Below are 25,108 nucleotides of genomic sequence, written 5' to 3' on the forward strand. Positions count from 1 at the left end.
GGCCGACATTTCTGTATTTAAAATCCTTTTTTTTTATTGATTTCATGTAATATTCTAATTTTCTGAGATTCTGAATTTGGGGTTTTCATAAGCTGTAAGCCATAATCATCAAAATTATATCAAATAAAGGCTTGAAATATCTTACTTTGCTTGTAATGAGTCTATATAATATATTAGTTTCACCTTTTAAGTTGAATTACTGAAATTAATGAACTTTTGCACGATATTCTAATTTTTCGAGTTTCACCTGTATCTCTGTGCACCACTCTTGAAATGAGGGTGCTCCAGCCGACTTCCATCCCCTAAGAACAATCTGTCTGGCAATCATAACACTGGCTAGGACCCAATTTTTTATATATTTATCCCCTATATTAATGCCTCATCGCCTAAAATACAGAGTCTGGAACAAATCTAAATTTGAGAGCCACTTACCCTGCCTTTGATTAATATGAAATTTTATACAACAGATTTTTCTATTTGTCATTTGTTTTTGTTTTTTAAGAATTACAATAAAATGTATGTTTCAAATTTCCAATAAATGCAGGAAATCTTACTCCTATAATGTGACTCGGTGACGGCTATATATTAACAAATTTCCTAGAATATGACTGTATAACATGACCTTAAGGATTTACTTTAGGGATGCACCGATACCACTTTTTTTTCTCCTGATACCGATTCTGATACTCAAACTCTGGGAATGGGCCAACCAATACAGATCCGACACCACAGTTCTTTTTCCTTGATAAGATTAAAATATTGATACATCACTGTATGAAACTGATTGGGAGTACTCTTTTACATGTAAAAAAAAAAACAAAACAAAAAAACACAAGCCTTAAACTACACATTTAATTATAAAATATAGAAAATACAAAAGAAATTACACAGAAAATGTGTAGATTGTGATGAAAAAATCTATTGTCAACTAGTTTACTAGATAATTTTTGGAGCTTGACAATAATGACCATGACTAACAAGCAACATCGGATTTGGATCGGTCTTATAAGTCTGATACCCAATCGGTTTAAAAAGGTCAGCATCAGAGCCGATTCTGATCGAGGTATCGGAATGGTGCATCATCCCAGTTTTGTCACTTATTATGAACCCAGTCTAACTCATGCTTCCAAGACTACACAAGTCACTCGCACAGTTTCACCAAAACTATATCAGCCAACTAAATAACATTACCTTGGTGACAAATTTAAATCAGTGGAACATTGTTCAATACATCATGGAAAACCAAATGTTTAGCTTTGCAAGACATATGAACACATGTACATGATCAATAAATGAACATTCATTGGAACTCAAAATCAAAAGCACCTGGCCCAATAGGGCAACTGAGACTTCCGTCAACTCGCCCGAAACTCTCACACTATCCTTATTGTTGAGCCCTGGTAAAGCACAAAGAAATTATTTGAATATTCTTATCACAGCTGTGGAAAACAACCACCATGTGCCGGTAAACAGTTAATAAAAAAGGTCAATATCAGTTATACATAAGACCTGTGGTGTGAGAAAGACAGAGAGCAAGACTGTAAAAAGAAAGACAGTAATAGATTTTGCACCTGAGCTTATACCATAGAGACTTGCAACACTGCAATACCCAATAAAGTCAAACCTCTGCAAACCCAAACACCAGTGCAGCATCTAAAGTGAAGTTTACCTCCAATATGAACAACTACAGCCAATAACAAATTAGCACTTTTAAGCTGTAAATGATATTATTGCCAATTCATTGGCTTCTCATTAAACTTGGTAGCAAAATGTGGTGTGTTGATCATGTTGGTGTGAAGTGGCATGCATTGCATTAAAGAAAAAATAATCTGTTGTAATCTGCTTAATTAATAGCTGTTAAAATTGTAATATAAACAGTAAATAAACCAATTTGAAGTTCTAGTGTGTGATTTCTGCAGCACCAAGTGGAATTTCAAACAGGTTTCCCAAACACTCACCCAGTTTACCACCGTTCAGACAAACAAAACTCACAAATGTGATCATTTCATAAAGAAATACAGTAGTTCACACAAAAAGGAAAATTCTCAGGCCATCCCAGATGTGTATTAGTTTTCTTTTTTGAAAGAATATCTCATCCGTGTAAGTCCATACAATGCAAGTTAATGGGTATCACACCTTTAAAGCTCCATCAGAATCCAGTGGTTTAATCCATGTCTTCTGAAGACCAAAATTTAACTACTTTTTCACATTACATCTTGCCATTGCAGTCTCTAGGCACAATCATGATTTCAAGCTTGATTACACTACAGAGCTAAGATATTCTTCTACAAATCTTCATTTTTGTTCTGCAGAAGAAAATAAGTCATACAGATCTGGGGTGGCATGAGGGTGAAAAATTATGAGAGAATTTTCATTTCTGGGTGAACTACCTATCGTTTAAGCCAAAGTTGCCATGTTGGGATGCTCAAACAACAGACAAAAAGCAGACAGAGTCACAGAGTTAGTGTTTACACTTTTCAGAGAAATCAACATATGAATATTAAACATTAAGCTGGGACAGGAGAAAGTACTTAATATCAATTAAATTACACAGCAGCTTTAAACAAGTGTCGCATAGGAGACATACAGTACTCTAGATGTGCTGTATCTCCTTGGATGTACTGCAATACGTTTTTTTTTCTTTTTGTATGTCTCGGAGGGGACTAAGCTCCCTGGAGTCTAGTTTATCCCTTGATTCTTTGCTTTGGAATACAAACCATTAATGCTCCCCAATAACTTTATATGACTCTGTCGAAGTTTGACATCTCTGTCAGATTGGGACCTACTAGGCCTATAAACTATTGAATACAGTATTTTCAAAAGCTGCCAGGTGTTGCCAACTGACAGAGGACTGTATTTAAAACTGTGGATGCTCACACATTCAAATAAGGCATCATAACAGGTCATTTCTACTGCTGATTCCGGTCTAAAGCCTAATTCGGACACGATTATCTTCCCGGAGACATTATCTTAAATATGAGCATATACAATCTGGAATTATTAGAAGAAATTGATGTGAATATCTGGTAAAATACAATAGAACTGGTGACACTACTGAGCCTGTAATCCTATATTACATTCTTCAATAAACAAAATGGAAAATCCTCACATTATGTAATTTTATTTGTCCATCCGGAAAATATATTGTGAAAAGCGGGGATGCAGTGTCCAAACAACATACAAGCCTCAACACAATTTTCTCCATTCACTGTGGTGCAATCACAAAATTACTTAATTGTGTACCTTCTCATTTTTTCTAACAAAAAACTGCTAGTTTCTTTCTCTTTTACATGGGTAAATAAACATTCGACAGCTTAAAATGCTTGAGAAATACACAACAGAAAACATTATAAAAAGTTGTGAGGCGCATCTTACATTTTCTGGCATCTACTCATTATTTTCCACTTCAGATTTAACTTGGAGAACTTAAAGACCAGTGGTAGTAAAGGGCTCACAGGCTGGACAGTGCTTTTTTTCAGCATGCCAATTCGCACAGTATTAGTATAACAAGAAGTTACTTTTTACCAAGCGTTTTATAGTAGGTAAAATATGCTGTAATCTTTTCCAGGCCGTAAAAAGTCCGGCAAAATGACTGACATGACCGATTCGCACAGCATAAATATCACAGAGAAGCTCTAATTATTACATTAGCTCTTGATCTACGTTTACATTTATGCATTTGGCAGACGCTTTTATCCAAAGCGACTTACAGTGCACTTATTACAGGGACAATCCCCCCTATAATCCCATCTGTAAAGGGCTTAAGACACTTTCTCCTTCAGCTGTCCCCACAGACTGTAACTCTAACACAATGTCACTGACATGATTGTAATCCTGCGAGCCAAATATGTCTTTACCCTGTCATACTTGCAAGTTAGCATTACACACAGAAGCTGCAAAGTAAATCCTGAATACCAAAGAACTGCAACTGAAAAACTCCCATTTACTGTCTTGCTAAATCTCTCACAATTCATGACCTTCCATTGTAACAGCAGATTTGTGTGAAAAGAGAAATCAGAGGCATTTGCCAGATGCCAAAAAATTAAGATAAAAACATAATGGTCCTTTACACAGTACACGATTTAAGAGCAACTAGCATTTTGTACATTTTAAAGGAATATTCCAATTCAGTACATGTTAAGATAAACTGACAGCATTTGTAGACATGTGTTGATTACCACAAAAAAAGTAATTTGACTCAACCCTCCTTTTCTTTAACAAAAGCAAAAATCAAGGTTACAGTGAGGCAGTTACAATGGAAGTGAAAGGGGCCAGTTTTTTTCGAGGTTTAAAGGCAGAAATGTGAAGCTTGTCATTTTATAAAAGCACTTAAATGAATTCTTCTGTTAAAACTCATGTATGTATTATTAGAGCTGTAAAGTTGTTTGAATATTTGTTTTTATGGTCATTTTAGGGTTTACGGCATTTAGGGTTCATCGTGGCAACGAAGTTGAAAAATGTGATACTTTACACAGAAAAGGTCAGTAAGTGATTTTATCACACTAAAATTATGTTAACACACATACTGTTTATGTCTTGTGGCTATACATTTTGATACAGTGAGTATTTTAACGTTTATGGATTGGCCCCATTCACATCCATTGTAAGTGCCTCACTGTAACCCAGATTTCTGCCTTTTAAAGAAAAGGAGGGATAAGACTAAATTAATTTTTGTGCTAATCAACTTTATGCCACAAATGCTGTCGATGGAGCTCAACTTGTATTGAACCTGGAATATTCCTTAAATTATCACTTTCCATAATCTTAAACAGAAAAAAATAAAATTTTTACTACATAATATTTCTTATATTAATTATTACATATAAATAAAACTGAATAAATTAAAAATATATCAGTGGTTGCCTGCACGATTAAGTAAGCTCTATAAATATGGTTGCTCCCACTACATAATTCCCAGGTGACTGGGATCTGGAAAAGTCCACTAATTAGTGACCTTGACTAAAAAGAAGTCATAATATGACATGAAAACCTGTGACAATCATTAGGTATATTTGCCCCAAGCAAAGACTCTCAATCTTTCCATCTCACTTACGTCTCGGATGAAGGGCTCCAGGGTGGCATAGGCGATGACGATGCCGTCATGTGTGCTGGTGCCTCGACCGAGTTAGTCTAGGATGACCAGTGAACGGGAAGTGGCACATGCCAAATTATCTGATGCTTCCACAAGCTCATCCATATAGGTGCTCCTGCCCCTTGAGATGTTGTCAGATAAATCCTGCCAGAACCAGAACCCGTTACATTAGTTACTGTAAGCCTGAGATTGAAGTATATTTTCCAGGTTCAATACCAGTTAAGCTCTATTGGCAGCATTAGTTGCATAATGTTGATTACCACAGAAAATTATTTTGACTTAAACTTTTGTACTTTTTTTATTTTGTTACAGTAATTCCCACACTAATGGAGTTTATAGGACCAGGCAATAAACATACTTTATATAGACACTGTTTAAAAAAATTACCTCATGTTAACATGTAACTAGTGTGATAAGATCACCTAACCTTGTCTGTGCAAAGTTATATCCCGTTATTATTAAAAATCACGTCCCGTTTCTGAGAGATTTGTCATGCTTGTGGGCAGGGCTCTGACGGACTAAATAGAGCCGGTGTGATGATATTAGGGAACTTTTTATTCTCCCTTTTTTCCATTTATTTACACAAAAGCAAAAAAAAAAAAAAAAAAAAAAGGATAGGCTAGAACTTCATTGTGTTTCGTCGCCATGCAGAAGGTGCTAAAACCTCAGCTGAGCATTGGGCTGTCTTCCCTAACTTCATCCTCTGGTGTTTGTTTATGTTTACTGTGAATCGCTTGTGTTGTTGTATTCCTCACTTATTATTCCCTGTACAATCACTGGATGTAAAAGTGGTGCTCAGCAATTCTGCAATTTTCATATTGTATTTACATAAACTTATTGGTGATCGTTTTTACTTGGCTACGAAGTAAAATGATCCAGCAAAGACTCGCACATGTTGGATAAATGCACATACACAATCAAACCTTGGATATTGAAAATCTCATGAAGACATTTATTAGCAACACCTGAGTACAAGGCCACATTTGGGGTCTTCAAGTAACAGGTAGGACATTTCTTAATAGCTTAATATTTTAGCATATGGGTTCATTTTAATAGCTATTTTGTCTGAATAATTATACTGTGTTTTATAGTTATTTCTCATTCACACTGACACAACAACAGTTTTGAACATGGTAGAATAACTAATGCTGGTGAAAACGTTCCATATACATTTTGTGTGCATGTGTGAGTGTGTTGAAAGAAATTATCCCAATTATCCCTCATCCGCCTAAATTGCAGCACCCTTTGCCAAAAATTTGTTCCCGCGCCTATATCAAACTCAGTAACTTACGCATGATACAGTACAAGGATACAAGAATAACACATAATCAGAAGCTCATCCACCTCAAAAAGTAGTCCCACCTCAAAGAGGGCAATTTGGACATTATCACAGTTTAAATAATATACTTATTTAAACTAAATATTTCTTTATATGGGTTTTAACAAAATTACAAGCTTGACATTTCTACTTTCAACCCCCCAAGAATGTTGGCCCCATTTACTTCCATTATATGTGCATTACTTCAAAATCTATTGCTTAAAACATTAAAAAAAATAAATAAGTCAAAATTATTTTCTGTGGTAATTGACATTATAACACAAAGGCTATCAATACAGCATTAGTTGAATTGAACCCAGAACATTACTTTAAACCATACCAAAACTTAAGTTGTGTCATTTGCAAAGTTGGATTGGCTGTCTTCACCGCCATCAGTTAAGCCACTCATTACACAGACTACAGCCCAATTCAAATCGGTTATGACCACCCTTCAGTTGCAGATGATTATGAACAAGATCTATAACTACTTTTGTATACATTTCCTGAGCCTGTGGAGACTACCCAGTAATTAAGTAATTAAGGTGGGTGGCTGATCACATTTGTTAAAGCTTTAAGAACTTTAAGATAAAATATGAAACGCCAAACAAAATTCTCATGTCTTGCGCAAGTTTAGAGCCTCATTATTTTATAAAATGCTGACAGTGCAGGAAAAGCCAAATGCTGTTGAAAAATCACCATATAGAGATAAATCTCTAGGGTATGTTTTTGCTGCAGAACTCTTGCCCTTAAACTAGTGCAGTTTAAACCATGCTGTTTGGATTTTTTTTTTTCTAGGATTGTACAAAGCAAATTCTCTATAATGGGTTCATGTCTTGCTGTATGTCATTGTAACTGACCTGAATTAATGTGTCTGCCTTTAGGTCATGTACAAAGATCCACCAATCACTGAATTATCTTTTGTTAATAGCAATGTGATAGCGACCAAGGCAGTCACAAGGACAATCACACAATTAAACAGCACTCCCCTCTAAGAATAATAGAGGCTTGAGTTTTCTTACGCTGCAGCAGCAGCAGCACCACAACCTTGTTCATTGTATACATTGAAGAGGCAAAACATTATGATGACCTGCCTAATATGGTGTTGGTCCTCCTTGTGCTGCCAAAACAATGCCGACCCTTGTAGGTATCCTTTGGTATCTGTCACCAAGACATTAGCAGCAGATCCTTCAAATCCTGTAAGTTGCAAGGTGGAACCACCATCCCACATCCCACAAATGCTCAATCGGATTGAGATCGGGGGAATTTTAAGGGCAGGGCAACATCTTGAACTCTTCATCATGTTCCTCAAATATTCCCGAACAATGTGTGCAGTGTGGCAGGGCGCATTATCCTGCTGAAAGAGGCCACTGTCATCAGGGAATACCATTGCCATGAAGGCAACAATGTTTAGATAAATCAAACTGACATCCACATGAATGGCTGGACTCAGGGTTTCCCAGCAGAACTTTGCGCAAAGCATCACAATCCCTCCAATGGCTTGTCGTCTTTCCTCATTGCATCCTGGTGCCTTCACTTCCCCAGGTAAATGGCACACATGTGCACGGCCATCCACGTGATGTAAAAGAAAACGGGACTCATCGGATCAGTCAACCCTCTTCCACTGCTCCAAGGTCAAGTTTCAACGCTCGTGTGCTCATAGTAGGCGCTTTCGACAGGGGTCATCATGGACACTCTGTCCGGTCTGTGGCTATGCAGCCCCATACGCAGCAGGGTGCGATGCACTGTGTGTTGTGACACATTCCTCCCGTAACCATCATTAATTTTCTCTGACCTGTGCCACAGTAGACCTTCTGTCAGTTCGGACCAGACAAATAGCCTTCGTTGGCCTTGTGCATTGATGGGCCTTGGGTGCCCAACACCCTGTCGCCTGTTTGTGGTTTGTTCCTCCTTGGACCACTGTCCACTAGCTAAAAACAGAAAAACTAAAATAGCAAACCCTAAATAAATAATGAGAAATGGTGAATCTAATAAATAAGTCGTTTGGAAGACAGTTAAAATTATGTTATGGAGACCGACATATAGGCTCTCCATCACAAGCTTATCTTTTATTTTTATAAAAAAAATCACTACCACTATCCTGATAAGAGCTTTCATCATATTTTATTAAATGTATGCAGAACACCACTGACACAAGCTGGCCTAAAGTTGCAGTCCATGGCCATCCTTGAGAGAGTAACCACAGATGGTCCTGTATCTGCAGTCAGCTTTGATGAGCACCACAGCAATGAAATGGCAATTTCATTCCCTTTTTTGTTGCTTTCCCATCTCTAAATGTTTTCTTACACACATTTTGACACAACTACATCAGTTTCAATTAATTTTTTCCTCATTGTTTTTGTCAGCAGATATCACCAGGGTAATAGATCCTAGGCTGTGCAACCACATTTCCATTTTAAGGGCTTCTGAGTCAAGTGTAATTAGAATTTTTATCAGACGCTTTCATGGCTGTTGCAATCATGGTGTTTTCTATGGCAACCAGAATATTAAACAAACTGACATCTTTATGCTTCTACGCATTAATTATGTTCCAGTGACCGCTATGCTGAATCCATTCAAGAAATCATGTCTTTATTGAAGAAAAATTCACGACTGATCTCCTAACAATATGATGTTTGCGTTTGAATCATTCTGGTGGCCTAACGCTAGGCTAATGCTAAACTTAAGTCATAAACATAATAAAGGTCAGAAAGCACTATGACACTCCAACATAATCACTTGGGAATTTGCCATGTTGCTTCCAGTACCCTGACATCAACCCCATCATGCAGAGTTACTGACAAGCTCCATCTCCCATCAGACATTTTTGCATCATGTTTACCATCATACAACCCGACTTCGGATAAGCGGTTGAAGATGGATGGATGGATGGTTTACCATCTTCAGAGGCGTGACCGGAAACACGTTGTGTCAGCAGCATGGGAAACCCGAGTTCTCGTCCAGCCTTGAAACCAGCAAGCAATTGTGTTCAAATAATGAGTTACGACCACAATTCAAAGGTTGCCTTTTCCCTCCAAGTTTACAATTTTACTGACGGTAAGGTTTAGGGGTTGTGTGTCAATAAAATGTTTACCATGGTCTGTTCAAATTCTCGATTCTAATTGGTTTTAATCACATTTCGATATTAATGCACTGTTTGTAACCCTAGCAACATAACATTACAGAGCAAGCAGAGTGAGCTATAGCAATTTCATCAGCATAGCTAATATAATGGAATTCAGCTTGTTTTGCATGGAGGGTGAAAGAAGGAAATCAGGACCTATTAAATGTGTCTTCGCTGTCCAGCAAGGCGATGTATGATGATTTAAAATGTAATATGTCGTGTATGTTATGTTGCTGTGCTGAAGTGCCACCTATAGCCATGTGCACCGATCACCCACAACATTAAATCCACCTGCCTAATATTGTGTAGGTCCCCCTTGTAGGTCTTCTCACTACAATTGAACAGACTGAACTGAGTTACCGTAGACTTTGTCATTTTGAACCAGTCTGGACATTCTCGGTTGACCTCTCTCGTAAACAAGACATTTCCATCCAAAGAACTGCCGCTCACTGGATCTTTTTTGTTTTTGGCACCATTCAAAGTAAATTGTAGAGACTGTTGTGTGTGAAAATCCCAGGAGATCAGCAGTTACAGAAATACTCAAACCAGACCATCTGGCACCAACAATCATCCATGTGAATATCTAAGACAATTGTGTGTCAGCAGTACAGTGTATAAAATTATGCAGATTCAGGTCAGAAGCTTTAGTAAATGTTCACATTATTGCGGTTCAGATTTTGGCTTCAGTACAATACCAGCCCTGGTACCTCGGTATCGATGCTAACTCGGTAACAAATAAAAAAATAAACAATAAAAACAAAACTCAAATTATTGCTTTTTTTTTTCTGTATTCCATGTTAAATGTTTTAATTAAATGTTATGATCAAATCATGTTTAATCAAATACATAGTGTACAGCTTTAATCAAATGAAAATATAATAATTTTCAACAATATAGAGCCAATAATAATATTTCAACAATAATAATATTATTGTTATTTCTGGTCAGAACAAAAAAGATCTTTACAGAGCTTTACAGTATTAATAACAACATTAAATGAAAACAATCTGATTACCTGTGGCAAAAGGCTGCCATGGCTGAATCACAACATGCTGATATTCAGTAAACTTGCTTTTTTTATATTGCTTACAGATAATAATATTAATAATATAACCATAAAATATTATATTATTCTTATTATGAGTATTATTGCAACTACTTTGAATCTCACAATTTATACAGTAGTAATATTTTTCTGTTGTAATGTCTTCAATTTTACACATCCGGTTGAATAGAGCTCTTATTTCAAAGAGACTTTTGAAAGACCCTCGAAGTTCTTCCTGTTTGTGAAGAGTTTGTTATATTAAACTTCCCGCAATTCATAAGCTGAAATCTCTGAGGTGCAACGGTGGAAAAGGTAATTTGAGAGTTCACAGCCAATTATACACTAAACACACTGCTCTGCAGATGGATACTATTGGACACACTGCATGAAATTGTGTGTTTATGTGTGCGCTGCGTTTGTGTGCATGCGTGCGTGCGTGCGTGCGTGTGTGTGAGTGTGAAGGAGATGATTGAGCAGGACGGCACCTCTCAATCATTCTGTGGTGCGAATGTTACTGTATTAATATTTAATTAAAAGACATTCCTCTGCTGTTTAATGATCACACATATTGAGACTTTATCATTATTTTCAAATGGTCTTTAATTTAATCTCAAAACTCTCACATTACATTACATTTTGCTAATGTCAGGATACTTTAATATGGTACCAAAATTAACAACAAAATGATATCGTACCATTTAATAATTTTTGGTATCGCGATATTTCGTTAGTACCACGCAACCCTATGGGCCACTGAACCTTTCAGGCATAATTGAATCTGTTTGAATCTGATCTTGACCTGTTAATTGGAACAAACCAACACAACTCTGGGCTGTGAAGGCAATTATCTTCTGATGTAAACAGTGCCAGTAATATGTTAAGGCAGCACTTAATTGTTAGCTGTATGTTCAGACTTACACTGACAGACAGTGTCAAAATATATACAACACTGACACTACATCATATCCCCTCCTGCTAATTTTTCTCACAGCTATGTTTAATTTTAGGTGTAGACTGAAACATTTTCACAGCAAAACAGTAATTATCTCAGTTAACATACTCTATTAAATATTCAATACAGACTACTGTGCATACATCAAAAAACCTTTCCACTTCTATAAGTTGCTGTTGACTGTTAAGAATGTTTACAAAATACCACCAATACCAATTACTAAAAATACCAAAACACCAATTAATTAATTGTAGGGTTCCCACACTTTTGCAACAATTTCAGACTTTTCCATGATCTTTCAAGTAATGTTTGACTAATTAATGGATAAGGATTTGTAAAAAAAATATTTTTCAATTACACTGACTACATCACTACTTACATGGAAAGCGGCTTATTGCAAGAAAGCAGCGTATTGCTGAAAGCAGCTTACATGCACTGTATAAGAGGCATACATGTATTCATGCTGCTCACACTGTACTCCCAGAAATGTTGAATTCTTTCTGCTGTGTTGACTTGTTGTTGGGCTCTATCCTATGACACAAGTTACTGGTCTGTTCATGCACATGCACAGTCTTCAAACACCCAACAGAATGCTCCTTGTGTGTTAACATGACCACATATGCCGCGTTTCTCTGAGAGCAGCCCAGGTGTGTTAAGGGATTAAGAGAAAGCAGATTAAGTGGTGTAAGGAAATCAGCATTCTCGTTTACATGACGTTTCAGAATGCCGCTTTCTGCAAAAAAACATGGAATAATTTTTAAATGCTTGTAAATGTGACTGATTCAATGAGGTGAATTGCCTCAAGAGAATAATTCACTCAGACTTATTCAATGAGGTGAATTGCCTCAAAAGAATAATTCACTCATAGACTGATTCAATGAGGTGAACTGCCTCAAAAGAACGATTCGCTCACGGACTGATTCAATTAGGTGAACTGCCTCAAAAGAAAGATTCGCTCACGGACTGATTCAATTAGGTGAACTGCCTCAAAAGAACGATTCGCTCACGGACTGATTCAATGAGGTGAACTGCCTCAAAACAACGATTCACCTACAGATTGATCCAATGAGGTGAACCGCCTCAAAAGAACGATTCGCTCATGGACTAATTAAATTAGGTGAACTGCCTCAAAAGAACGATTCTCTCACGGACTGATTCAATTAGGTGAACTGCCTCAAAAGAACGATTCGTTCACATACTGATTCAATGAGGTGAACTGCCTCAAAAGAACGATTCGTTCACATACTGATTCAATGAGGTGAACTGCCTCAAAAGAACGATTCGTTCACATACTGATTCAATTAGGTGAACTGCCTCAAAAGAACGATTCGTTCACATACTGATTCAATGAGGTGAACTGCCTCAAAAGAACGATTCGCTCATGGACTGATTCAATGAGGTGAACTGCCTCAAAAGAATGATTCGCTCATGGACTGATTCAATGAGGTGAACTCCCTCAAAAGAACAATTAATTTACAAACTGATTTAATCAGGTGAACTGATGCAAAATAACGATTCACTCTCCAGCTGATTTAATGAAGTGAACTTACTCAATTCGCTCACAAGTTCAACATTATATGGCTTAGGCGCAAGTTTTACGTTAAACAAGCTCTTCACAAGAATGGTATCTAGCCAATAAAAATTTATAGCAGAAAACTAGAAAAATTTATATTCAGTATAGACATTTCAATTACTTTTCAAGCATGGAAAACATAATTAAAAACATTTATTGACTGGTCTTATGTGAAATAGACATGCAGATAACTGGATAGATCTCAGGCAGTTTCCTTGCCCGGTAAAAAGTGCAATGGAAGGAATAAGTCACATCTGATTCTAATTAGTGAGCCCCTGTGGATGTGTAGTTGTTGATTGTCTAATGACTAGCACCGTCAGCAGAAATAAGCTAACCCCTAACAACAGTAAACAAAAGTTAAAAAATCTAAATGAAAGACAAGTTCACTGAGATTTCGAAGAAATAATGCAAGACATGTTTTGTGAACAAACATGACAAAAAAAATCAAGTATTTATTTTACAAAAGGGAAATGTTCTACTAAAAGAAAAGCTAAAGAAACAAATTAAAATATTAAGCAAAAAAGAAAATAATTAAGAGAATTTTTACAAAATCTACACTTCCATTTTTGGACCCAATATACTGCACATTATGGATCTTTAACTACTTTATGTAACTTCAATGTACTTATGTACATATGTGTTGTTGCACTGTACTTACATTTAAGGTACCTGCATTTAATTACATCTGTAGTTACATTGTTAACCATAACCCCTAATCCTAAATTTAACCCTACCCCAACCATTACCCCTAACCTAACCTCTAAAGCAACTCGTACCTCAACCTCAGCTGCAGCAAATGTGAAACTTGTGAGAATTTTACAGAACAACATGCAGTTACACAGTAAGCACATTGTATTGTATGTATTTTAATGTTAGTACATAGTATTTAAAGACACTTAATATATAGTGGGACCCATTTTATATATATATATATATATATATATATATATATATATATATATATATATATATATGCTTAAATAAATCCATTATGGCAAGTGCCAGCAATTTAAAAAATAACAGTAAAATTGGCTTCCTAGTTACAGTGTGTCTAAGTCAGCACTTTTTTTATATTCTTGGCTTTGAAGAAATGTTAAGTGTTGTGTGCTATGTATTTTAGTTTTCTGCAAATTTTAATCTTAAGTTTCCCATTGACTTCCAGTGTTAGGATGTTTGCCATTCAAAATCTGAACCATCCGAATTGGATTGGCATCATTGTAATATTTGGAATAGTGGTCTTCTTTCCCACATTTATTTGCATTTTGGGTTGTGATAGTCAATTATTTCTTGCATTTATCCATCTCTATCTAACTTTGCAATGTAAATACAGAGTCAGATAAATTTATTCCCCATACACAGCTGACAGAAAACGAATTGGTTACCTAATGTAACCTCGGTTCTCTCTAGACGAGGGAACGAGTATTGCGTAAGCTAGCTTACGCTACGGGAAAGATTCATCTTTTCTGAGATATTGAAGCCAAAAAATTATCCTTAATTTTGTATCATTTGTCAACGCAGTGCAGCAACTGCAGACCTTGAGCGGGCTAGCTAGCGAGCTCATTGGTTGCTCTGCGGCAACTGCTGCAGCCTATAGACGAACTTGGGCGAACTCGCGTCCAATGAGAGGCGTCCGCGCGCTTACTGCATCAAAGCCCGCCAAAATGGGCGTGGCTAGAGTGCATATAAGCGTAGTTCGTAGGCTGGAACCCTGGTTTTCATTGAATGAAGCGAAAGTCGCTCGTGGCGTGAGCACGGCTGGCTACGCAATACTCGTTCCTTCGTCTAGAGAGAACCGAGGTTACGTTAGGTAACCGATTCGTTCTCTTACGAGAGGTTCTCTCGTATTGCGTAAGCTAGCTTACGCTACGGGAACCCATTGTCAACGCCGTGCGCGCCAAGCATCCACTGCATGAGCCCCGGGGTGGGGGACCCGGGGAGCCCTTGTGAGTGGGGAAATAATATTTGGCCGGCAAGAGTGCGGGCCAGTGTGTGTGTAATACATAAGCACATTGTGGGAAGGGAGCGACAGAGCGGCGGTGCGGTCTGTGTGGAATGAGTCCCATCAGTGCAGCTCACCAGGGGAGCTGTAGCGTGATTAAACCGCTAGTAGTTTTGCCTGCAGGGCGGGCACTTCCAGATTGTAAAATCTGACAAAGGTGGAGGGGAAGCCCAGCCTGCTGCCACACATATGTCGTGAATGGAAATCCCGCTGGACCATGCTCACGATGAGGCCATGCCTCTAGTGGAGTGAGCCCTAATGCCCAACGGGCATGGCAGATCTTTTGACGCGTATCGCGGCAGCAATAGTGTCCACTATCCATCTAGACAGTGTCTGTTTCGAGGCGGCAAGACCTTTGGTGCGCCCTCGAGCGAAACGAAAAGCTGCTCAGAGCGTCTGAAAGAGGCGGAGCGCAGTATACAATCTCAGTGCTCTGACTGGGCAAAGGAGATTGGTGTCGCGTTCAGCTATCGGATGCTGGCAGCGCCGATAGGAAATGACCTGTGCTCTGAAAGGAGTACCGATCACCTTAGGAACATAGCCGTGTCTAGGCTTTAAAATGACCTTGGAGTCACTTGGTCCAAACTCAAGACACGCAGCGCTGACAGACAGCGCGTGAAGGTCTCCCACACGTTTGACTGATGACAGGGCAGTCAGAAAAACAGTTTTGAGTGAAAGGTATTTCAAATCCACGGATTGAAGTGGTTCGAAATGGGGGGCTTTCATAGTTTCGAGAACTATAGAAAGATCCCAGATAGGAACCGATGGGGCGCGGGGGTTCATCCTTCTAGCTCCCTGAGGAAGCGGATGACCAGCTAGTTTTTTCCCAGTGACTGGCCGTGCAGGGGTTCAGCGAACGCCGCGACGGCCGCCACATACACTTTGAGCGTGGATGGGGATCTGTCCTTATCCAGCAGCTCTTTGTAAAAACACGAGCAGCGACGACACCCCACATGTCCGTGGGTCCAGGTCTCTGTCGGTGCACCATTTTGAAAACACAGACCATTTTGACGCATAGAGTCTTCTCGTGGAAGGGGCTCTAGCGTGTATGATGGTGTTTATTACCCCTTCTGGCAGAGCGACGGGTAGTCGATCACCCACGCGTGCAGCGCCCAGGCTCTGGGTGGGGATGCCAGATCGTGCCGTGAGCTTGAGAGAGGAGATCTGCTCTCACTGGGATGGGCCACGCGCTGTCAGTGACAGCTGCGTAAGCTCCGGGAACCATGTCTGATTCTCCCAACGCAGGGCTATGAGGAGCACCGAGTGACGCGTTTCCTGATCCTCTGCATTACCTGTGGCAATAGCGAGACGGGAGGGAAGGCGTAAAGCGGGCGGTTGGGCCAGTCCTGGGCCAGAGCGTCCTCGCTTTCGAGAAAAATATTGGGCAGTGAGAGTTCTCTTCTGGCGCTAAAGAGGTCTATCTCTGCTCTGCCGAATATGCGCCATAACTTCTGGACTGTTTGAGCGTGCAGGGACCATTCCCCTGGGGGAATATTGTCTCTGGACAGTCTGTCTGGGCCGTCGTTCAGGTGGCACTGGGACCAACTCAGTATGCGTTTCGTCAGATGGAAGAGGTTCCTGGATCTGACACCGCCCTGACGGTTTAGGTAGGATACCACAGATCTGTTGTCCGAACGGACCAGGACGTGGTGACCCTGAATGACCGGGAGAAAGCGTGTTGATAAACCTGGCCGTCGAAGGCGAATCTCAAGAATGGCCTGTGACGGGGATTTATCTGAATCTGAAAATAGGCATCTTTCAGATCGAGAGAGATAAACCAGTCCCCCTGGCGCGTATGCGCGAGGAGTTTCCTGATTGTAAGCATTTTGAACGGTCTTTTTGCAAGCACCTTGTTCAAAACCCTGAGATCTAATATTGGTCTGAGGCCACCGTCTTTCTTGGGAACAAGAAAATAACGGCTGTAAAACCCCGACTCGCTCAGCTAAGGCGGCACTTTCTCTATGGCCCTTTTGCACAGAAGGTTTGCTATTTCTGAACGAAGCATGCAGGCTGCTTCCGTGTTCACAATAGTTTCGAGCAGCTCTGAAGCGGGAGGGCGGCGATCGAACTGTAGCAAATAGCCCTGTTTTATTGTGCTTAACACCCATTTGGATATTCTGGGATAGCTTCCCATGCTTTGAAGCGTAACGCTAGAGGGTGAATGGCCAAATCGCCCTGATTGCCGCATACAGCAGCTGAACAGAATGTGTGAGCGCTTACTGTGCTTATGCATGACTGCTCGCAGACAGCAGGGACAGGCTGTTCTGTGAGTGACTTCCCGATTGAGGTGAATGGGGAAAGAGTCACATCTGTTAAGTGATCTTGCGAGCATAGTCACGAGCACGGGACTTACATACAGAGAAGTGTTTGCTGGCCGTGTGACAGAGCGGGCAGAGAATGGAGCGCACGCGCGTATTCATGAGCGCGTTTATTGACTCTAACACTCGGCGGGCTGTGTCCGCTTTATGTGAGTGGGCTCTGATCGGGACACGGGAAGTGTAATGCTTGTGTGTAGAGGTGAACACTGGATTGTGGGCACATTTTCTACACAAGGCTGGTCGTGTGACAGAGCGGCCAGAGAAGGAGCGCCTGCACGGATTACGTGGCGCGTTTATTGACTCTAACACTCGAGCGGGCTGTGTCTGCTTTATGTGAGTGGGCTCTGATAGGAACACGGAAGTGTAATGCTTGTGTGTAGGGGTGAACACTGGATTGTGGGCACATTTTCTACACATAAGGCATGTTTGCTCTTTACAAGATTTCTTTGGGTCGCCGTGAAAGCGGCGTTTGAGTGCAGGCAAGCGGGCAGTATCACCGGCTTGTTGGCTGCTGAATCCACCACTGCAGTAGCCTGAGAGAAGGGGACTGACAGAGGGTGAAGCTTTGGCGGCTGTCCGGCTGCGGCGGGACTGAGCCGTCGTTTTCTCAACAAAGCTAGGAGGACTTCGGTTGCTCAGGTTTCAAGCGCAATCTTAGGCCGAGGCCAGCGGGGCGGCGGTCTCGCGGCGGCTGTCTGAGCGCGACCTAGAGGCGGCCGCCCTGTCGACGCTGAAAAGTCTGGCTTTGCTGAGCTGGGCGCTGTGAAGAGGCTGCGTGCAGGAGGCTGGTCACGTGGGCGGCCTGCAGAGGAGCTAGCGCGACGAGGCAGGAAGAGATTCATGGCTTGGGTGGCTTTCTGGACTTCCGTGAAGCGGTCAACAATGCCACTCACCGCGGAACCGAAGAGACCGGACGGAGAGAGCGGGCGTTGTCCGTCGCGCTCCTTAGATCTGAAACAGCCTCTGGGTGTCCGCCTTTCTCATCCCATTCTCGAAGGAGGTCCGCTTGGAGGATCTGTAAGGCGGCCATGGAATGCAGAGCAGATGCGGCTTGGCGGCGGCGGCATAGGCGCAGCCAACACAGGCGGAAGTAGTTCTGCAGGCCTAGGCGGGAGCACCGGTTTAGACCGCCATCTCGTGGAGGGCGGGCAAAGGTGTGCTGCTACCGAATCCTCTGGATTCCTGGGCGAGGAGGAGGCTTGGGAGCCTGACCACTCCTCGCTGTCCGAAGCCATGATGGAACAGCAACCCTTATCCTCCGCCTCGTCATCCCAGATGGCAGCAGTCGCGGCGCTCAGCGGCAACTGCGCGTCCGGGGCGGGGAGGGTGAGCGAGACTTCGAGGAGAGGCTCGGCGAGGCAGTCGCTTCTAACACCGGTTCCGGCAGCCTTTGGGAGCAGCGCTTCTTATTCGTGGCCGAAGCGAAAGCGGCTGGCGGCTCGGTTTTGCATGCTTCGAGTCGAGCCCGCAGGGTCGACATCGGAAGCTCCTCGCAGAGGTCGCATCCGCCGTCAGCGAGGCGAGCTCTGCATGTTCCGTCCCAGGCAGAGAGCGCCAGATGAGGTGGCGGTCTCCGGTGCTGAGAGGAGCGGCATGAGCCGCAGGAAGTCGCGAGGCATCTTTAAAAAGACGGTCGATACTCTTTTTGTGAAGTTCAGCTGAGGAACTTAGCTTGCTCTAAAAAGGATACGTCGCTGGATGGCGTAGCTCGCAGGATGGCTGAAGGTGGCGAAGGCGGCCGGCTTCTTCGGCGCTGTCCAAGCTTGCTAGATGCCCCTCGAACGGCGACGCGGCTTCCAGTTCAGAGATCGCGAAGAGCTTCGCTGAAGAGATGAAAATCAGGGTTCCAGCCTACTGAACTACGCTTATATGCACTCTAGCCACGCCCATTTTGGCGGGCTTTGATGCAATAGCGCGGACGCCTCTCATTGGACGCGAGTTTGCCCAAGTTCGTCTATAGGCTGCAGCAGTTGCCGCAGAGCAGCCCATGAGCTCGCTAGCTAGCCCGCTCAAGGTCTGCAGTTGCTGCACTGCGTTGACAAATGATACAAAATTAAGGATAATTTTTTGGCTTCAATATCTCAGAAAAGATGAATCTTTCCCGTAGCGTAAGCTAGCTTACGCAATACGAGAGAACCTCTCGTAAGAGAACTAGTGCTGAGTGTCATGAAAATGGCAAAGCAGTTCTGATGGTGTATTTCATTTACACAGAACCAAAGCCTAAAACCTAAGCTTATCTAAAACTTTAACTTTATTGTTTTGCTGCATGTAATTACTTGAATTTCCTACTGGAAATTAAAAAGTAGTATAACATTGTTTCTCAAAAATCTACCACATGTGGCATACAATATGTATAGGCTTGAGTCACTTTTCTACCACTGTAATCTGTCATTACTGAGGCTCTGTTAAAAAAGACTGGTGGGAATGGTTTTACCCAGTTGAATTCAGGCCCATTCGAACACCTGAAGTCTGCTTAGCTCCTGAGGTGTTGTCATGGTCACAAAAGTCCTGATTTCAACTATCATGCATAACTTAATGGCCAGAAAACAAAGGAACGATAGATCAATAATTTTCCCATAGGTAGGCAAAACAAGCTTAACTTGCCCTTACTGTCTCCAACTTAATTGTTGTTATGTTCGGAGAAAAAGCTTTGAGGCATTGTGACGAAGCATCTAGGCACAGCAGTTTATTCAAAAACATCAAGAAAAACTCAGAAACAAGCAAAACAAGGGAGACCTGGCACAGAGCATCAAAAACATGCAAGAACTAACACAGGAGACAGGGAAACCAAGGACTTAAATACAGAAAGGAACAAACAAGGGAATAAGGAACACCTGGGTGAAATAATCAGGGAATGAGAACTAATCAGGGGAAAACCAATCATAAAATGAAACTACGAAGGACTACAAAAACCAAACAGGAAACAGGAACTAAACTAAACTTCAAAATAAAAGCACAAAAACAAAAGACAACATAGAACATGACAGGCATTCAGCTCTGGCCTGTTGAAATTATATGGTTATAGTGCCTTTTAGCAGTTTAGAGCTGCTAATGACCCATTCACTTTGCTAGTTTTAATACTATAAATTAAACCATATCAAATATAAACCAATGAGATTCGATAAACCCTTATTCTTAAATGTTCTGGGAAGACAATAGGTCAAAGAATTAAAAATCCTCTGGAGATATAAAAAAAACACTTATGTGCTCAAGCTGAAACCCCTGAGCAGCAGGCCGAAAGCCTGAGAGTCAATCTGAATGGTGAAGTGAAGGAAATTCGGCGTTGGTTGATGAACGTGTCGACAATGCTGATGAAGTTCTTTGCTGACTTGGAGGACCTTCTTGTAATATGTTGATCAATCAGTGCCATGGAGACTAAATTCACTGAGATGGAGTGGGGGCTGTCGAGAAACGGATCGATTATTTGGAGTCGTCGGAAAGGGAATTAGCTGCCAACCCGCTAGCTACCAAGGCAGACTTGGAGTGTGTCTGGGAAACATTGGAAGAATTGGAGAATCATAACCAGTGAAACAAAGTCCAAATTGTTGGAATTCCTGAGGACAAAGAAGGCCGAGATATGGTGAAATTCCTTTACGGGCTCTTCCCGAGTCTGCTCGACATAACAGGCCATAAGCTGGAAATTGAGCGAGCTCACTGAGTTCTGGCTCGGAGATCTGCGGAGGGAGACAGGCCCTGATCAATTCTGTCCACATTTCTGATATCAACTGATAAAGATCTCGTGTTACACGAGGCGAGGAGTAAAGGAAGGATTTCTTGGAAGAACCACAGCATTTTCTTGTTCCCACACTTTACGAATTCGACAGGAAAGAAATGTGATAGATTCAAGGAATGCAAGAAACTCTTACATCAACGGAAGGTTGCTTTTGAACTGATGTTCTTGGCCAAATTGAATATAAAATATTTACATGCCCACAGCAAGCAATGTCCTTCATAAGGGGTTAGTCATTGTGTGATACTCTCGATACAGCCAAGTGAGACTGACTCACTGAACATTCACTTGACTGTCCAACACCTTTTTTGTTTCTTTTTGTGCTGGTTCCGCCTAGTGGCTGGAGTTTGTTTTGTGGAATAACACTCTTTCGGGACAGTTTGTGGATGAATCTGCACATTCTTTGTGCTTATGCCTCCTATTGGCTGGAGTTTGTTTTGTGGAATATTTCTTGCAACACATTGGAGGGATTAGGTTATTAGGTTGCACACATGTAACAGCCGAATGGGCCGGCTCACTGAACATTCATTTGACTGCCTGAGGAAACTGAACGGCATTTGTTTAGTTTTTTTTTTGTGCTGGTTCTGCCTAGTGGCTGGAGCTGTTTTGTGGAGGAACACACCTTCGGGACAGTTATGTGGATGAATCTACACGTTCTTTGTGTTTATTCCACCTATTGGCTAGAGTTTGTTTTATAGATTATTTTCTGTTGTGTAATTCTATCTCACAAAATTTGTATAGAAGCACCGGACTTGATCACCGACAGCAAAGTTGTCGCAATGGCTCTAGTAGGCGTACATGGACTGTTTGAGTTTAGAGGGATGGACAGCAGTTGGCTCTGTCATGCATGGAATTAATGTGCATGTTTTTCATTTTTTATTTATATCTGGGGGATGTTCGGGGTTTGATTGTTGCACTAATGTTGTAAGGTGGTTGTTATAATTTTATTTTTGACACAATCTATTTTTACTAATATGTAAAAATGTCAAATGTTAATATGAGCGGATTGTCTCTCTCCACATGGAATGTGAAGGGGTTGGGGCACCCATAAAAAGAAGGATGGTTATTTATTTTCTTAAACGTAAGAAATATGATATTGTGTTTCTTCAAGAAACACATCTTTCCCCACAGGAAGCTGAAAAATGTAGAATAAGATTTATTCTAGAATAGATTTTTTTAAGTCCCTCATTTCATCTGTTGTTGATTGTTCAATTGGAACATAGTCTCAGATCATGCCCTGGTAAGTTTAGAGTGTTGCCACATATGGAGAAAAAGAAATCATATAGTTGGTGCTTTAATGTATCCCTTTTGCAAAATCCTGAATTTCAACTAATGTTAATGGCTGAAATCAATGACAATTTATGGAGATCATCTGGTCTTCAGTATGCTCTGTGGGCATGACTTGGGAGGCACTTAAGGCAGTTCTTAGAGGTCGGATCATAGAGTATGCCTCATTCATCAAAATATCCAAAACACAAGAATTTTTGGAGTTGGAAGGGAATATTAAAAGTGCCGAGGCAGAGCTGAAGTGCCAAATGTCATCTGATGCCTCAGAGAACTGACCCGATTGAAATACAGATATAAAACTATTTTTGCAGAAGATGGAGTTTTGGCTATTTAGGGCAAGAGAGTCATACTTTGAGTTGGTGGACAAAGCAGGACAACTTCTGGCTAGATATATAAAGCAGAGAGGCTCTTTTTCTACCATTCCTTCAGGGAAATCTGCTGGTGGGGAATATTTTACCTTGGCCATTGATATTAATAATGCTTTTAAAGATTTCTATCTTGATCTCTATAGTTGCATGTTTTCGTCTATTGATGAAGATATTAGAAACTTTGAGGAACCATTAGAAATCCCTAAACTAATGACTGAGCAAAACAATTCTCTTGATTCTGAGATAACTTGGAGGAGTTTGGTGAGGTAATAAAGGCCTTGCCTACAGGCAAGTCTCTGGGACCAGATGGCTTTGCCACATATTTTTTTTAGATCTTATACTACAGAACTGGTTCCACTTTTGTTAGAAGTTTATATGGAATCATTAACCCTCTGAGGTCTGAGCGTGGAAGTTTTGACATGCCTTGACATTTGTGCTTTTTTCAGTTGCTTAAAAATATATTAATTGCTAAAGTCTGACAACACTGTATTCAGCACAAACTGGGCTACAATAATATGTGAGCAACATGTGTGTACATGTTTGTATTTTTTGATAAAATTACGTTTATGCATGGTTTTTGAAAAAAAACATCCATATAACACATACTAAACATTTGTGCACAAGACTTTTGAGAACTGGATCTTGCAGCCTAGAGTTTTTGATATGATGTGAAAACCATCCTGATCACTCATTCAAACAAAACAATTTAGTCATTTAACTTTTGTAAGACACTTTTAGTGTTACAAAGTTCATATGCGAGGGGGCGTGAATTATCATGAATATTGATGTGATTCACACCTGAGGAGACAAAGACCCCTCCCCTGGGCCTATCAATGAGGAATGTGACAGAGAGAGAATGAATGCGATGAGACTTAAATGTTCAAAATCAAGTTTTAAGTTAAAAGAAGTAATCTGACTATACATGTTCTTTACATAAAGACTAAACTTAATTTTAGACCTACACTACCATTTAAAGAAGTCTCTTCTTCTCACCAAGGCTGCATTTATTTGATCCAAAATACAGTAAAAAATAAAAAATAAGGTGATATTGTGAACTTTTTTACAATTTAAAAGAACAGTTTTCTATTTGAATATATTGTAAAATGCAATTTGTGATCAAAACTGCATTTTCAGCATCATTACTGCAGTCTTCAGTGTCACATGATCCTTCAGAAAAAATTATAATATGCTGAGTGCATTTTAATAATTTAACCTGAACACATATTTGCAAGAAAAAGCTTTGTTGATGATAATGAGGCAGCATAAACACTAGTTAAAATATAATCTAAACATTCATATTATTTTTTATATCATATTGCATATCATATTTATATCATACAGCATAGAATTTAAATACCTGCTTTAGCGGAAACAGCATTTAAATGTAACTAAAACTTGCTTATTAGGAGTCATATTTCAATACTCTGAATCCTGGCTGGCAAGTCTGGAAACAGTCCCACTAGTCAAATATGTAAATGTATATATAAAATAGCATGTCAACTAATGTAAGTAAAACTAAATGACTTACTCATCCGAATTGTATCCTCGGCTGAATCAAATCTCTCTTCAAAATACAAACGTTCATCAGAGTCCCGTTCTTCTTCTGAGGAAAATGTGGACTGTTCCTCACCTGTGTGCCATTTTCCAAACACGCAAAAAAAAATTGATGTTTTTAACACAATCAGGGGCGTTTACCATTTTCATTGATCGCCTCAGCACATTACTGTATGGTAGAATGGGATTATGTTAAGATTTTGGAAATATATGGGTTTGGGAATACTTTTATTGGATGGATTAAGTTACTGTATAGACACTTGCAGCGGTACTAACACATTTTTTTAGATTATTCAAATCTATTTTTAGATTATTTTCTCTGGATGGGGCACCCAGCAGGGTTGCCCTCTTTCCCCATTATTGTTCTGTCTTACCATGGAACCATTAAGTATTTGGGTATTTTATTCCCAGCAAATTTGTGTGATTTAGTTAGTGTTAATTTTGGCCCTTTAATAAAAAGGTCGATTTTTGAGCGATGTAGGTAGGTGGGCTTCGTTACATTTATCTTTGATTGGGAAGGTTAATGTTATTAAAATTAATTGAATTCCAAAATTCAACTACTTGCTACAGTCTCTCCCTGTAGATGTCCCCCTCTCTTATTTCAAGCAATTTGATAGCATAGTGAAGTCCTTCATTTGAAATGGGAAGTTTCCAGATTACATTTCAGTAAGTCACATATGCCGATTGACAAAGGCGGGCTAGGCCTAACCAAGATTTAGTTTTATTATTATGCATACAGTCTAAGACATTT

The 25,108-nt window shown here is 40.3% G+C and overlaps 1 pseudogene; it reads right to left on the minus strand.

Annotated features, from left to right (window-relative positions):
* Positions 1-25,108, minus strand: part of LOC127624353 (DNA mismatch repair protein Msh3-like) — a 79,938-nt pseudogene that overhangs the window by 35,088 nt on the left and 19,742 nt on the right.

This window comes from Xyrauchen texanus, chromosome 3 (genome assembly GCF_025860055.1).
Source record: "Xyrauchen texanus isolate HMW12.3.18 chromosome 3, RBS_HiC_50CHRs, whole genome shotgun sequence".
NCBI lineage: Eukaryota > Metazoa > Chordata > Actinopteri > Cypriniformes > Catostomidae > Xyrauchen > Xyrauchen texanus.